Source organism: Blennius ocellaris (assembly GCF_963422515.1).
Source record: "Blennius ocellaris genome assembly, chromosome: 6".
In the NCBI taxonomy this organism is placed as follows: domain Eukaryota; kingdom Metazoa; phylum Chordata; class Actinopteri; order Blenniiformes; family Blenniidae; genus Blennius; species Blennius ocellaris.
The window spans coordinates 13,873,546-13,891,701 of record NC_137655.1 but is presented as its reverse complement, the minus strand read 5'-3'; positions in this window follow the sequence as shown (position 1 = coordinate 13,891,701).

The following is an 18,156-nucleotide window of genomic DNA, read 5'->3' as shown; positions in this document are numbered from 1 at the left end:
TGCCTGATCGGAAAGGGATGACAAAGAAGAACATCTATTAAACCCAATTCATTGTCTATCCTGCTTTACCTGGATGAGGGTCAAAGAGTGTACAACCTGGACCAGTCACAGCCGGTCACAGAGCAAACAGAGAGACAATCATACATACACATTCACACCTGTGCTCTCGTCAACAATGAACCTTGAACACATGAACAATTGGCCTCATGCGAATGTTTTTGGACTGTGGAAGGAAACTAGAGTACCTCGAGGCAACCCACGCCTGGAGAAAATCCACACTCAAAACAAAGGGCCATTTGCATTATGTTGTGTGAACCCTCATCACCGCTCTATCTTAAATGTCATAGAAATTAAAAAATACAGTAGCCTATCTGTGGGTTTTTTAAACATGTTTTTTCGTAGAACAGATGCCTTTTGTTTTAACAGGAAGCCAAAATGATCAGTTTTGTAAATTTTTCTTCTTCTATTTTTATTTCACATGCCATGCGGATAGATATAAACAGATCATTCTTGTTTTTCAATGATTTTATTTTCTTGTATTTTAATAAAGTGTGACTGATGTTTGTCCCTGGGTCAACAATAACTCTTGACACAACGCAAAAGTCACAGAATGAATATGCTTGTCCGTCATATTTGATGCACATTCAAAGCAGCACAGCGACCCAAGGTTAAAAAAAAAAAAAAAAAAAAAAAAAAAAATCCCCATGAAGCCACGCTTCTCTCCATTGAACTCATTACCCCGGACTGGCACGAGTTTGAACTTACACACTTTTCTTTGTCAAGACTGCCATCTGCTGGTGAGATTGTGATCAGGCATAACGTTTCCAATTATTTTACCCCAAATGCTTCCTTTTAGATTTGATTTTGCTCATTTTGGGAGGAATATTGATCATAAAAATGTGCACGATAATAATTTTCAATATGCTTCCCTCTATGCATAGATATCTAATTAGTATATAATGGAATATTAACTGCATAATACAATAGCTGACAGACTGCTTTAACAATGGTCCCAGAGGAAGGAACAAACATTATGATACATGTTCATTTGGAACGTGAGTGAATGGCGGCTTTTGCAATAATAGCTTTATTATTTGAGGAGGCGGTGGTGGCGGTAGTAGTAGCAGTTGGATCAGCAACTAAAATTTGAACTAGATAGCATGCACGATGAATTTCCTCAATGTGGTGATATCATTTAGTCTTTCTCCTATTTTGTAGATGGTTGTGGGCTCAGATCTAAATGAGAGGGATGCGGTATGCCTCAGGCTAGTAAACAGCGCAGAAACACGGCCTTTTAGTTCCTGTGGTCACACTGTTGTGCAGTGTTTAATGTTTAAAGGGAAGGGTGGAGCAGCATTCAGTAAGGAAGCATTTTATACAGATCCCACTGGGCATGGAGTGGGGTGTTGGAGTGTTATGGGATGTGGGCGGACAAAAAGAGGAAGAACCATAATGTGAAGAAATCTGACAAACACACACACTCACACACACATCCACACGCATACAACAATGATTGTGAATAATTGTGAGATATTGAAGAGCACAGGGGCACCTGGCAAGGATGGACCCATGGATGGATGTGGTTTCAGGCTGCAGCGTGTCAGGAAACCCAAAGCTTACAATCTGACCAGCCGTTGTCGCAGCAACAGCATAGTTACAATTCTTTCCTGCCTCAGACCTCAAACCAGCCACCACCACTTCCTGTCCGCACACATGTGCACACATTCAGACATGCATGGACACATTCACCTCCAGTCCTATATGGGTGACTATAATTGGCCATTTGACAACTCTGTCAAGAGCTCTTGCTGGTGTACTTGAACAATAAGTTACAAATAGGATCAACACAGTGTATGATTGTATGTCTCTGTTTTATAGCATGTTTATATTTGGTATATACAACAAGCCGTCATTATATGTGAAGATGAAATGGTAATCATGCAAATGTCCATTGACCCTACTGTTGTCTACCAGTTAATTTGATCATATCTGACCTGAAAATGACATGGCGTGTTCCATATTTTGGAAGTCAAATGATATATCCGTTTTGTTTATGTATGTAAGTTTGCATGTATGTAAGTTAAGTGGTTTAAGTGAATGACAACTTGACTGGGTTGTCATTCAATATTTCTCATTTTAAAAGCAGTCATCAAAACAGGCAATGTTAATTTGATCGGTAGGACAATAGAATAGAATAGAATAGAATAGAATAGAATAGAATAGAATAGAATAGAATGGAATAGAATAGAATAGAATAGAATAGAATAGAATAGTCCTTTATGTCCTTTAAGAGTTCAGCTGGTTATTTTGTTATTATTGATTGTTATGGAATATACATAAATATTTATCATTGTTAACTATATCATCCTCGCGAGTCTGAAGGTTCTGCTCAGTATCTCAGCTCTTCTGGACTGAGGCTTCAGATGTTGTTCCTGTGATCGGCTGCAGGTCAGTCTCATTGTCCGTGGGTCACTGCCCTGACTGCTCCAGTTACTACGGGGATGACATCAGCTTTAATCCTCCACACCTGTTCCAGCTGTTCGATCACCCCTTGGTACTTCTCAACCTTTTCGTGTCCAATGGGTTTGCCAGCAGCAGTTTGTCAGCCTGGAAGCTGATGTCCCACGGGATCTTTGCCCTGTTGTTCTCAACACACCGGGATTTGAGTCATTCGAATCCATACTGGGTACAGATGATTCTGTACACTATCCAAGCAACTTGGTTGTCTCTCCATATACGCTGATCCCGCTTGTGTCTGACACCCTTCTATGATGTGGTGAACCATCACTGGAGCAACATTGCACTGCCTGCACCTTGGGTCTGATCTATAATGGTAGACCATTGACTAATGCCTATACTGCCCTTGTGGTCAGTGCCTGTTCCTGTGCTACCATGATTACTGCCTCCGTGTTGTCTTTCAGTCCAGAATTTACTAGTCATTGGTAGGTCTTCTTGATATCAGCCACTTATTTCATATTAAATATTACATCCATTCATCCTCAATATCGTCATCCCACCTAGAGGCACAGGGAACTGGAGCCAATCACAGTTATGGGGGAAGGCTGGGTGGGCTTGGGCCACCATCACAGGAGAATCACACACAGGCATAAATAACTCAGCTGAAAATTAACATACCAATCATGAGTTTGGAGTGTGACAGGAAGCAATGTAGCTGAAGAAAACACAGATACAGGGAGAACATTCAAGCTCTCCACTCACGGATCCTGTCTATCTGATGTGAACCAGGAACCTTCTTGTTTTGAGCACTTCTGCAGCATCACCATGGAGCCTGTTTGTATGCAGTGCTGTTCATTTGTAAACTGACTTCTGTTATGTGGACTTTTAACCGATGAACAGCAGAGGGTAGTAAAAGCCAAAAAAATAGCTCTTCAAGATGGATCAGTTTGTGAATCAGTATCCAGGACCATTAAATACTGAGACAGCAGTGATTATGCAGTAGTAAGAATTTCTGTTTCATTGTAGTGATTTTATATTTCATTGGTGATGGAAAAACTTCAAATAAACGTGAAAGGTTTGTTAATTATGTGATGTCAAGCCAAATAAATGTATGACAGACTGCACATTAAAGCACCCTAAAACTGAATAAAGCTTTATGTAAGTGTATACTGCTTCATTCGACTCACTATGAACATGCAGGCAGGGTACAGCCTGGGCATCCTGGAGATGTCGCCAGTCCAACACAGGGCAAACACAGAGACAGACACTGCGTGTTGCCTAATATAATCCAGAATTGATGATGAATAGATAGATCGTTTAAAGCCATTGTTTGCTTTTTCTTCAAATTACTAAAAAAAGCATCCATATCACTACAATAAAGTGTAAATATTGTAATTTTTCTTGACCGACTTGGTTCGAGGTGAAATAGTGGTGGAGTGGTAGCTCAAAGCCCCTGCTTTGAGTCCAGCTTGGATCATGAGGATCTTTGATGTTTGAAGTTTGTTTAGAAGTTTGATTTTCACTTTAAATACTATCTTTTGGTCATTCATCATACTATGTAAAGTTTGCATGTTAGTCCATCAGTAAGTTAGTTTAAATATCTAATGCTCTGCAAATATTTAAACACTTATACTTTAAAAACTAACTAACTAACTTCTCTAAAGTCATTCCCTTTCCTTTCTCTCATTCATCATTTGATTTCATTTGAAAGTTTATTTCAGACATGTGAAAACAACAACAAAATAAAAAGCATAAAATAAAATAAAAACTCAAACAAACAAACACAATAGAGCAAAGCAAAGCAAGCAAAAACAAAAAAAGTAACAAATAAGTAACTAGATAAATAATGTTCATCAATCTGTTGACAAATTAAGACATACAAGTGTCATGGGGTACTTCTCTGCATGACTGCCACTGCTACAAATGCTTGTGTACGCACTCGCTGTTGATGTCTCACACACACATATGCAAACACACATGCAGAGTGTGAGCAATGCAGTATAATAAGCAGCGTGGCAGCAGTGTGGTCAACATTGCCCCATGTGCAATCGTTGAGAAACCACATGAAGGCTTCTGGGTATTAAAGGACAAGCCTTGGTTGGCTGGGAGGGAATCTGTCATGCAACAAGAAAACTGTGTTTTTCACCCATTTCCCCTCTTTCAAGTCTTCTCAGTCCTTTTTTTTTTAGTCCCCTTTCCAACTTCTTTCTTTTTCCAGTTTCTGTCCCTCTTGCTTACCAATTTTTTCTCTTTCTTCATTTCTTTCATTCTGTGGTATATTAGACTCCGTTGTAACACTCTCCAGCCTAAAATGCTCAGACCACTGGAATGTTCCGTCAAAGAGGTGGGCGGATCTGGGGGGCGGGACAGACCAACATAACCAATTAAGGAGGAGATTGAGGTAAGACGGACAGCTTCTAAATGGTGTAATAACAACCTACTAAAATGTAATTACAATGCAATAGCAATAGACACTTCTAATGACAGGATGTATATGCCAACGTGATTTCCTAATCATGGCCTTGGCATAATGGGTGACTGTTAACATGGCGTGGAGATTATAGAGAGGTGTCTGAATGCAGAAATCTAACCACATGGACTTGTAACTATGTTGAAGGGCATGATGGCCACTGAGAAGTTCTGCCAGGTGTTGATCAGACATAGTTGCAGGGAAAAGTTGAGAGTTCTTCTACTGTATGATTTAATGAGTGACAGGAGTTAGCCGTTCTCTTTGGAATTCATTGCAGCTCATCCATGGAGTGACCTTTTGATGCATCTGCCTATCTATTCGGGCCGTTGAGAAACAACAATTCTTTTGGCTACAAATTCAATATCTCATGTTTGGATTCACATCTTACTCTGTTTTTCTCACAGTACACATGTCCATCAATGTCTGTCCATCTGTGGATCTCCATCCATCCATTTATCCATCCATCCATCCATCCATCCATCCATCCATCCATCCATCCATCCATCCATCCATCCATCCATCCATCCATCCATCTCCAACAAGAGGAGTGGATCGTGGCGTCCATTATTACAGAGCATCCCAGAATAGAGTCTAGTTTTATTACAAGTCCCTCTGGTCGTCGTGGCTACCCAAATTACAGGCCAGCCTTCTCACACATAAAAAAGGTTGCGCTGCCGAAAACCAGCCACCTCAATAAAGGATGGATTAGAAAATCCTTTGCTTTTTTCCCTTCCTTTCCTTTTTGAAAGGTTTTCTGTACATTTTTTTTCCCTCTGGTGTTTTGTTTTATGTTGGGGTGCAGCGGTCTTCTTCAGTGGTTCTGCTCCCCGACCCTGCGGCGGGAAAATACGCTCACTTGTGGGTTTCTGGGAAGGCAGTGGTGGACGAAACATCTGCTTGGAGCAAAATGTATGTAAGTGTGTATGTGTATGAGAGTGGAGAGTAGGAGAGTGTGTGCATGTGGGGACACAGCCCTGGTATTTTGTTCAAGTTTACAAATCTGTGAACCAATAGCAAAATAGTGAGAATTAATTCCAAGATTTGCAGTACACCTTATACTGCAAGTGCGGTGTGAAGTATGAGTGTTGAGTATTTGGCTATCTACTGAAACATCACAACAACTATAGCATTTCTTCAAGTTTGAGTCCCCAGAGCAAATAGCTCTGGATTTACAGAATATAACTCAGGCTTGTGTCAGTTTAATCAACTAATATGAGTAAGATCAGTTGTTTTGAAGTCCTAAATGATATGAATAAGGCTGGCACTGAACCAGGCAACCGGTGCACAACCAGGCAAGTACCAGTCAATCCATAGAGATCTTGTAAAACTGTTACGTTACTGATACTGATACTCATCTTGCTTCAAACATTTAGACGAATTACACAATTGAAGGAAAAGTAGGGAATTTAAACTCTGGAAATTTGGTTTATAAAAAAACCAATACGATTTGTTTACATTCAATGTCTTATTGTGTATAGTGTATAAAACATGGTGGATTCAGATGTACTCAACTGGTTTAAAGATGTATCAGAAAATGCAAACAAAAACTGTTGTGGCCCAAGTCATCTTAAGAAGTTATTCTGTCAGCTAAATAAGTAATGCTGTTAGTTTACTCCCAAGAAAGTGCGCTGTGAAAAAGGAAATTTTGGCTTTCTACTAGTTTAACATTGTACTTGGCCTGGGTAATATCTCAATGTATTTGAGCACATTTCAATCAGTTTTGTTGTGTACAGAAACACTTAGTACTGCCTACCTGGTGTAATCAGCAATGATGCAGTCATCTTCATGGAAAGAGGCTGTGGTCATATCTTGGGAGAGAATGATTACAGACATTCAAAGGAGGAAATTAAAGCCAGAGACCAGAACTTTTTGATGGATAGGAAAGCGATGTGGGGGTTGGTAAGATCTATCACCGATAAAAGGGTATGTTTTTGGCAGTTTCTTTCACATCCTCGGCCTTTTAAACCAAAATGAGAAATATAGCGTGTGATGCGAGCTCATTAAACAATATGAGGAGCCTTTATCATGTGGCAACCCACCGGAAATAAGGGCTGCGACCCATCTTGGGTTCCGACCCATCGTTAAGAAGCCAGGGTTTTACGGGAAGTGTGAATGTGGTGTGCGATGAAAGGATGGGATGAGGTGTGTGTGTGTGCGTGCGTGTGTGTGTGTGTGTGTGTGTGTGTGTGTGTGTGTGTGTGTGTGTGTGTGTGTGTGTGTGTGCGTGTGTGTGTGTGTGTGTCTGCAGTGCACGCTATTATTATGTTACTGTGGTTGTAATGATGTAAGATACTTGCAAAGGAGTAAACAAGAGCAGCACGCTATTTAAAAAACAACACATGAAAGCATTATTTTTCTATGACTCTAAGCTGATTAGTAAATCTGTAATCCACAGTTAAAGTTGAAATTATACTTTATCAGTAGATCAATAAATATGTGTGCATTGCATTTCTGCTCTGTTTACCAATACATACATTTTCATAAAAAGAAGTTTGATGTTTATTGTTGAAATGAAATATCCACATGCCTTTGAGTCGCTCTGTGTTAAAGTGTATTCTGCAGTATAAAAAGAATGCACTATACACTCTGTGACATTTTTCATGGCTTAATAAAACTAAGTTAAGGGATATGAATTATTGAAAAAGACTGGCAGGGAAACACCGAAACTCAAAATGGTTCACAACTTTAACACTTCAGGCAGTTATTCCCACAACCACTCATTTTTTACTTAAGTGAAATTCAAGGAAATGGGTGTCTCAAAATGTCTTGGAGGATTACGTTAAGCCCGAGTTAATTTACTCGAGGATGTGCCATTAGCTTTAATGTGTAGGTGGTATATGTCAAACAGTGACGTGTGTTGAGGTCCGTGGTAAGTGAGGCATAAACACTTGTACAGTCAAACACACTCAAAACACATGAAAGTACAAACTGCAGAGTCTGCATGGGACTGAACTCAGTACTGCCCCCTGTACTGACACATGGATAGGGATATGTCATTTAAATAACATAAATGTAATTTATACCATTGTTTTATATGTTTTCATATGTGTGTTTTGATAATTGATACAGTTTTAATGAGCATTATAAATAAAAGTCTGAATCAAGTTTTCTATTTGAACATTTTGTCGATTTATATTCATCGTGACAATGTCCAGTGAAATTACTGAGATGTTTTTAAAACACCAAGATGTATACAACTTTCTGTCAAATTTGTGTCACCTGAGAGATCCTACCTGCCAATTATGCTGTGCCCCATAGATAAATCAATGTACACTCTGCTTTTACAACAGGCAAGTGTCTGACCATCTATTGCCAGAGTGTAAAACGTTTTTGCAATGTCTACATGGGGGAGTGTATCACATGCACCATTCTGTGCTCCCCACATGCTCCAGTGAACTGTGCTGATACAGTGACACAGTCAGCACCTTACCATCCTTCCCTGGACCGCATTTCGAGGACACTGCTGTCTGTTGAGAAAATCACACACAACCTGCTGTTGGAAAGATGCTCTGGATCAGACAGAGCAGCCATCACAGTTATCACTGTTAGCTTCAAGAGCTGACTATTCACATGTAACTTAATATGTTTTCATTCCCTTTCATTGCCATAAGAACATTTAGATTTATTTCCACTTTTCTCATGACGGTCAAATTCACCCATATTTTCACACAATCACAGGCCTACAGTAATGGCTGCCATGCAAGATGTTCTCACACCATCGGGACCGACTTTTACTCCAGAGTCTTGCTCAACAACACTTTGGCACATGCACAGGGAGGAAATAGCCAATCTCAGAGTTGCAGATGACCTCTTATACCAGCGGAGCCACAGCCGCCCCCACTCCAGCCACCAAATGTTTAAAATGGTAACAAAACCACTTTTTGGATTTGATAAATGCTGCTGGTGTGGCCAGAGGTGAAGCAACATCTGTCTGACAATAGATGACCACTATCATAGAGTTTCCCGCGACAACTGCAGCATCTTTGCTAGAGCCTGAGCCATGAAACGCCATTAAACACATGCAATCATAAACACAAGTGTTTTCAAACAAGTAAATCACATTGTACATTGGACGTTAATTCATTTACACAAACTACTCAAAGAACTTTGTGCAATGTTCTGCACTGATATGCCTGATGTATCATTTTCATGAACAATTCCTCACAGAAACTCTCAGTAATGTCTCTGCAAACTGTGCTGAATCCATAAATCGTCTTTTTCAGTCTCACCTTGGCTTTCTCGGAGTCAGTGCCTTTGCCAATAGTTATTAGTTTGCAGAGACACTCCAGTGACTCTTCACCGTTGTTCTGTAGCAGGTTCTCCAAACAGTTCAGCATTATGCTCTCTGCTATCATGTGCAGCTTGAACAACTCGCCAATGAATTTCATATTTCCAACTGAGCGCCTCTGGGCCTTCGGCCCAAGTTTCATCCAGCTCCTCCTGAAACCGTTGGCGCTCCGTTAACTAAAGAAAACAAGATGAGAAAAAATTGAATATTAATTAAATATTAATATTAGCCTTGGTAAGTTGTTTAGACATATATTTGCAAGAGTTGTACTGAAAGTCTGAAGTTTAATCGGTGCATACCGATGCAGCAGGGTCCAGTTCATTCTGCTGTCTCTGAAACTCCACGTCGCTCTTTCTCTTTGTGGAATATTTGTCGGCAGCGCCTCAAGAATCTGGCGTGGAATCGAACAGTGCTGTTCGTATCGTCTCTCATTGCGACATTTAAGTGTGAACCACAGACAGAGGTTGAGGTTAGGAGAAGAAGCGAACCAGCAAATAATGTTTAATATTGAATATCCCACCACACTGGTGTTTAGAGTGCTGATCTCTGCAGTGTGGCACAAAGCATTTCTACATTTATAGAACTGTTTCAGTCATCCATCTTTGTTTTTAGAAGAAGATATTTTTACTTTCATACCGTTTAAAAGTACTCGTAAGACAAAATTTCTGTGGATGAAGCACAGAATTTCTGTGATCATTAAACACATTGTATTCAGGAATATTAGTGTGGTTAAGTAGTGTTTTTCTTGTGAACTTATGCCAATACCTCTGCGTTCTGAGCTTTAGGATTGGCTGGAGGGCTCTGATTTTTTTGAGCTGAACATCATTTGCAGAAAAAAAATGTCCACCTCCTCGGTGGAATTCATGATCCAGATTCTTGAGGCGCTGCCGACAAGAATTTCACAAAGAGAAAGAGCGACGTGGAGTTTCAGTGACAGCAGAATTAACTGGACCCTGCTGCATCGGTATGCACCGATTAAACTTCAGACTTTCAGTACAACTCTTGCAAATATATGTCTAAAGATCCACTGTTCATTCCCTGTGGAGGCAACAGAATGACAGAATACACACAAAAGGACAATGAAACAAATTTGAAGTAAATGTTTGGTTTGTTCCTCAAGTCATAATATAATGAATTATTCTCTATGTAAGTGTACAGAAGAGTATTAGGACCACTTATCAGGGGGAACATTTTTTTCATCGTGCGCTTGGAGAAATAAATTGAAAATACAATGATGAGATGTGTTTTTTTGAGCAAGAAGGCATTTTTCTACCTTCTATATTTTCTTTTTTTGAGTGGCCCTAATACCCTTCTGTATTGACAGACCTCACTGCTAATTATAAGAAATACAACATTTGATATATGAAATGTTGGAGCTTGAAGTATTAGAGGAGTGTGTTTTTATTACAAAAACAACCATCAGCGGGAGATTTTGCTATGGGCGAGTGGGGCGGCTGCCCAGGGTGGAAAACCAGCCAGGTCCGCCACTGAGTGTGCTGATAATTGTTCGATCAAATATGACCACTTGCTGTTGTAACACGATCATTTTACAGTAAATACACAGATTTGAAGGTTTAACCCTCCCATCGCTTTCTTTTTCAGTCAGATCAAAACATATCACAAGACAAAGACTCTTTCCCTCTCGCTACCTTATCCACCCAAACCCCTCAATCCTTCTGCCTTGTCAATCAGTACAAGGAGGAAAAAGTCATTAAATCTCTCCGTTGGCCATGTATGTAATTACAGTCTGCCTGGATGTTGCTAAATGCGCCCCGGTGCTCGTCTGGTCTCCCTGGTCATGTTCTTTCCTCCTACCGGCTGTGTTTGAAGCCCTTATAATTGGCAGAGGCAGTGTGTCAGGATTAGAGGCTGCTGGTTTGAAACCCCGACACCCCCATCCCTCCTTTCCCTCATCTGCCTGCCACCTCATGCAGACTACCGCAACTTAAAATCTAAAAGTCCTTTTGCTCTTCTTTATACTGCAAATATTGTGGATGCAAGAGTTTGACCGATCGGGTCATCAAAGGGCTAATGAATGGTATTTCAGTCTGTACAAATAAGGCACCTATCATTATTTTAACTGTTCACTGTCTTTACGTCTGTTTCCAGAGTCTCTACTCGCCACATGGACTTGTTTGATTTAATGGCTTATCTGTGCGTTGTTTGAAATAAGTGAAGCCTGTTTTATCAGCTAATATTTTACACTTCAGTCTGTCACTTCCCTTCCAGCAACCACTTTGGTTTATTAAACAAATATATGGATTAAGTAGAGAGTCTTGTTTAAGGTGTCCCCCCCCCACCCCCCTTCTTTTTACTAGAGTTAATTAAGTCTATGTATATTTGACTGGTGCCTGGAGGACGCCTGTGGTCAGTTGTCTACCTCTCTCATCTTGCTCCACAGTCCTCTTATTCAGAACGCCCCTCTTTAAGTATGCAGTCACTGAAAAAAAAAAGAAAAGAAAAAAAAACCTTGGAGATGCTAAACTCATCCTTCAATCTTTACCTTATATTCACAATTAAACTAGAATTTCACTCTGACAAAAGCCCAAATCAAGTTAAAAAGTAGTGTTATTGGATGTGATATGAACTTACTTGACATCATCATTATTATTTTATTTTAATTTTTGACAGAGCTCCATTGCTCTCCCTGTTTCACTGGCAGTAGTAAAACTCCTGTGGTTTCAGACAAATGAAGGTTGCTTCGGCCATCAAAGCATCTAAAGTAGAAATGATGGAGCTGATGGTCAGTGATGTCAGCAGAGATGTTGACTTTGCCTGAGTCAGAGCACTTTTTGGGCAGTAGAGGCCTTAATTTCTCGGTCTGTCCATTACTGTCTCCCAGTTTGTGTCCCTCTCTTTTAGCTCCTCTCACTCCCTCATCATCTCACTCTGTTTCCTCTTACTCATCGAAAACCTACTGATGTCTCATCCATGACAAAGCCTTGATTTTTAGCCCAAATGGTTTTCCTGTAGCTGTTCATTCATATTTGCATTTAGTGTGTTCCATTGTAAGTACAGGTTCAGCGCTTCGCTAAACTCTCAGTCTGAGTTGGTTGATTTCTGTAAAGTTTCTGGAGTTTCTTTAAAACTTCTACTCATGATGGTATTACTTTGTACTGTGTGTGCTGCTACGATTCTTAGCTATGATTCTCTTACAAAGGTGATTTTTCAATGTCAATTAGATATTTGTGGTAAAACAATTAGTGTTTTAAAATAATGCGACTTGTGTCCCTTTCTCAGGACCAGTTATTAGTTTTGGAAACAGTCATTCGGTTGACCTTTTTTCTTTGACAACATGTTCATGGGCTCAGTGACAACAAGAGCAAAATTCTTTAAATTTAAACCCTAATAAAAAAGATAGCTCACGTCAATGATGAAATAATTTTTAAAAAGTATTTCTGCAGGCTTAATCAGATGGAAATTAAAAGTTGTTACCATGGCTAATGTGACACTTTTCCTCAACAGTTCTCTACAGCAGTTTGTAGACAGTTTGTCTGATCAGAGGAAGTCAAAAGTTTTTAAACTGATGCTGTTCTTATATCATAACTTGCTCAGTTGTGTGTAGGTGTCAGCATAAGAAAACATTTTTTACGTGACATAGACGTGTTAATTATTTCTAAGATGTATATTTTGTCCATTGGCCGTGTAATTGTCATGCTCAAATACATGGAAATGAAGTGCAGATGTTCCTGGGAAATAGAGGTTGGTTGAGGTATAATTATGGTAAGGTAAAATGATACTGTCGATAGTGAATGAAGTGAAATGAAGATGTTGTTGACTAGGGTGTTGTTTTCAGAGAAGACTGTATGTTTGCAACACAGACATGTTTTTTTGGACAGAGTCGAGAAAGAAAACAGAGGCTGGTAAGTGATAGCAGAAGGCGGGATGATTTTGGCAGTTGGAAAAAAATGTGAAGAGTTTAGGCAAGAGACCACTATAACCATAGAATGCAGGAGATTAAAGATTAAACACAGTGTATTCAAAAACAGATGCATTATTAGCAACAATCATAAACAGATTTAAGCATGTCTTCAGAGACACAAAGGTAAATTTGTGCTTCTACCTTTCATAATTTACTTTTTGCCGTCACGTCTTTCCTGGAGGGCGAAATAAGTTTTTGTGTGTGTGTGTGTGTGTGTGTGTGTGTGTTCAGTGAATTCCTTGACGTGATCATGGTTTTGATATTAAATGGTCAGTTAATGGCCAATGTTATTTTCTTTTTCCTGAATTACTGCATCACGAAGAAAGTTCAAGGCTTGTATTGCTTTGGACTCACAGTTTGAACCAGGTTTCCACAAACATGTCAAATCGTATCAGTTTTTTATTTATATTCCTCACAGCAAGTTGATGGTGATGGTGATGGAGGGAGTTTCAAATCATAATGATTTGATGCTGCCTATTGAAAGACAGACATCTAGAACAGTCAAACTTAGAAAGACAGACATTCAAACACACTCAACCAACATGCCTGTCTTAAAATTGTGGAAGAAAACAAGAGTAACCAGATAAAAGACATGCAGTCGCAGGAAGAACATGCAAACTGAACGAGTGGAAGCGACAGCTCTGATTTGAACGAGGATGTTCATGCTGTGAGGGAACGGTGTTAACCACAGCGCCAATGTTCCACTCTTATTCAAAGCCAGTATAAAATTTGAAAAAGTTGTTGTTTTGTAACCGAGAAACATAAAAATCTGCGCTAATGAGGCACCAATATGGAAAAAACACTTAAAATCAACATAACAGATCCCTTTTTACAAGCCCATGTAAAATGTTTAACCCCAACGATACGGTTGGTTAAAGATGTGTCAGAAAGTAAGGACCGGCCAAATGTCCTCACTCCCACAGTTTCAAACTCACAAGTCTTAAAAAAAAAAACAAAACCTGCACACACACATACACATGCACACAGCTTGTATACGTTGAAATACCGTCTAAGTAAATATGCAGTGTTTATGTACTCCATAAGTCAACATATGCCAGCTAAATCCAACAATTGCTCATCAGTGGATCCGTTCACAAGTTGGCCTTCTTTGTACCGTAGTGGTGGAGCACATCCTTCAACAGCGTCCTGATTTACTCAAGTCAATAACAAACAATGTTGCATTTGTATAATTCAGAGCCTAAATAAAAAATATATGCATTAGATTAGACCAAACGCACACCTAAGATACATAAGGCTTCATTGCCTCATTGACTGCGCATACTGAAGGAAAACCAAAAAAAAAAGACAATTGGACAATTCAAAGCCTGTCGAAAATGAGAATGTTGGATCTTAACATGTAAGCATTCAGTGATGAAACTCAAGTTAAAGTACTGCTGCCAAAAAATACATGTTAGAAAAGCTGAAAGAGCTGAAATCCAAAACAAATGTAAAATTTTAATATTCATCAAGATTACAATCCAAGTTATTTGGACAAACTATCTATTTCAAACCACATTTTACATGTAAACAGTCAGTTATATCAAATTAGACAAAGGTTAACACATTTAAAATAAAGTGGTACTCACTAGCGACTTGAGATTAAGTAGATGGTATGGTGTGGATTGTACTCAAGTATTAGTAAAACAAAACACCACTTAACTACATTTATATGTGAATTAGTAGCTTGTCCATATCTGGTGCCGATCCCACAAGAGATGCATCTGTTTATCAATCAATACTAGGACTTTATGAGAGATTATGTAAATGGGTTAAATGGCTGAACAACAATTTATTGTGGATTTTCTTTTTTAGCAGACATTCGCCACCCAAACCACCTCCGTCTGTCCTAGTTAACTTATTGTTAGCTCTGTGGCCTTTTCACCCTCTTTGCCATGTTCTGCATGGCACGTAGTCTTATGTTGCTGTTTTCAATGGACTTTATAAAAAGCATTGTAACCACACCAACAATAGTGGAGTAGCTTCTGAATGGGAATGTCTTCATTCAATAAACACCCGAACAATAAAGCATCGTGTAATTTCCCTAGTTTTTTGTTCACAGAATAAATATTTCTCTGTCCTGGTACAAGTGAGTCTTTGGGAGGGATTGTGGGGGCGAATATTTAATTTTTAAGTTGATTTCCAGTTTTGCATGTATCTTCATTTTGAACTTTCTATGCACTTGCACAATGTGAACTAGCAGCATTGTTAGCAGTATATGAATTGTTATCAGATATCTGTTTTGCCTGTGTGTTCAAAGAGATCTCTCTACACTAATTTTCCGAGTGACTTGCTGTCTGCCAGCCCTTCCTGTTCTTTTCCCCCCCCATATTTCCCACAGCACATAAACTTGATTTCCCCTTTCTTCAGCTATTACACATCTCTGTTAAATGCCTGTCACTCAGTCTTTCCACTTGTTCTCTGGTAGCTCTGTCTTCAATCCCCCGACCCTTCCCAAAGGCTCACACCCTCACTCCAGACATCTGTCTCACCGCAGCACAGAGCTACGGTGTGACACCATGATATAAATATATCTGCACATAGACACGCATAAACATATACACACACATACTATAAATACCATCTCTGTGCAAAACACACTGCTGCAGTATAAATATTTAAGTATAAATGTGTAATGAATTTATTGATATGTTGCCCATGCCAGCAGGCACTGTTTTGAGCCGCAGAGTGGTAAACCAGTGTGGTGGGATTGAAGTGGTGCTGAGGGATTGTGGGAACGCATGTTCTGAGTTATGCAGCTGACCAATCGGTGGGCTGGAAGCTGGAAGCCGCATCACAAAAAGAGCTACTGATCAGTACCAGCCTTCATAGCCATCCATCTTCCTCTCTTTTCTGCTCTCCTTCTTTCTCTTTCCTTATCCACTTTCTTCTTTCTAGCTATTTTTTTTAAAAACTCATGTCAGCCTCTTTCCTCCAATGTCTTTTCTTTGATTCTTTTGTTTGCATTTGATTTCCCCTCATTACTAATCTCTGGACCTCTGAATCAGTGTTTTTCAAAACAGTGCCTCATGCTGAAATCTTGTGACAACTGCACAGAAGCAAACAAGTCCAAAGATGATTCAACTTAATGAATCAGAAATTACAAAGAATTACACGTGATATACCTTTTTACTTATTTTGACAGCTTTTACCAAATAAGTCAGATCAATCCAAACATATTGCACAGTACGCTGTGGCTATGGTGGCCTTCATTTTAGTGGGAGTAGAATTTCCTTCTACTTACAATCTTGATTATTTTGTTGTTTCTTCATTTTAAGTTGTTTACTGTCCTAGTTTCCTCTCATAGTTGTGTCTCTTCCAGTCCCACATCATGAAACACAATATCAATGTAGATTTGTATAAATGCTTTACTCTCTAAATGATGGTGCAATATCTGCAGAGACATCCATCACTTTAAATGCACATTAACATATTTTGGCAAGATTTGAGATATCACAGCAATAAATGCATTCACTTTTATTCAATCATGTGGTAGGTCGAATTAAGACTTGCAATATATTTTCAAGTGATCAACAAAAACTTGTCAACAATGCATTAAAAGCTGAAAATAGAACCCAGAACAAAACTTTAATGCGACTTCAAAGGAAACCACTGCAAATGTGTTTTCTCTCCAGAATAACATGTTGATGTGGATGGTAACAGATGTTGGAATATTTGTCCTGAGGCTTTTGGGTAACTGTTATCCATTAGATGATCTTCGACCATGACATTTTAAGAGAGGTGGATTTACAATTACAAGGTCTCATTGATTAATTGTTTAACACTCAAGGCCAATAGATTGAAAATGTTTTGTCCATGTGCTTCCACTCATCATCATGATTCCTTATTCCTTATGTTGTGGTACTGATGGTACAATAATCAGCTGGACACTATTTGAAAAGATAAGAGCAGTGGCACATTTAGGAACAGCTTTACTGTGGACCCCTCTTTTATAACAGCAGTATATCGTCATTGTGTTTGGTTCCTTTTGTTTGTCCATTTTCCTCGTGAAAAGATCTATTCTAATTGTGGAAAACAGAATATGGATTTGGCTCCTTGGACATTACAAGGTTCTTATCACGCAAGAGTCGACACAGGTTACTTGCTTCAGGCCGCCCATCTTGCAGTAATACATCAAATTAAAAAAAAAGAAAGAAACTCTCTCTGTTCTGTACATATATTTCACAAATTGCTCTCGTCCATCATGTAAGGGTGAAATGTCTACACACTTTAAGCAAGATAGTGATGAATGATGAATGATGATATCATGTTTATACACACCACTGTTCTTATTCTAAATAAATAACAATAACAAGGAGGCTGGTACTTCTAATGTGGTTGTCAACAAACTGCATTATGATCAACCTGGTTAAAACAGTATGTTTCTCAATGTGGTTCATCATTGAGCATTTGATTGATTCTTCTATGAGTGAAGAAAGCCAGGACAAATTACCAGTTCATTGCAGGGAGATGAGCAGACCCACAATACACACTCACTCCTGGAAATCTTAGATTCACCAATTGGCCTAATTAATCAGTTCCATGTATTTTATGTGCTCAATGTGCCTTGAATTTACCCTCAGGAACAAATAAAGTAATGGAAATAGATTGGAATTGGGATCAAATCCATGTGTTTGGACGGGAAAGGAAGTCAGAGCACTCTGAGTAACTGTTTGAACGCTCAGGGAGAACATGCATATATGTTATATATACGTACATATACATATACATATACATATACATATACATATACATATACATATACATATAGATAGATAGATAGATAGATAGATAGATAGATAGATAGATAGATAGATAGATAGATAGATAGATAGATAGTATAGCTTTGTTTAAAGTTGTGTGTCATCCACATCTTTCTTGCTAACTTTTTACTGCACTTTCTCCAGTCTTCTTGTGTTTCGTATTGTGTTTCCTTTCTCTCAGTCCACTCAACCAAAACATACTTCCTTTCATCCCCCTTACCTCTGCTGACCTCGTCTCCCTTCAACTGTGAACTTTCTC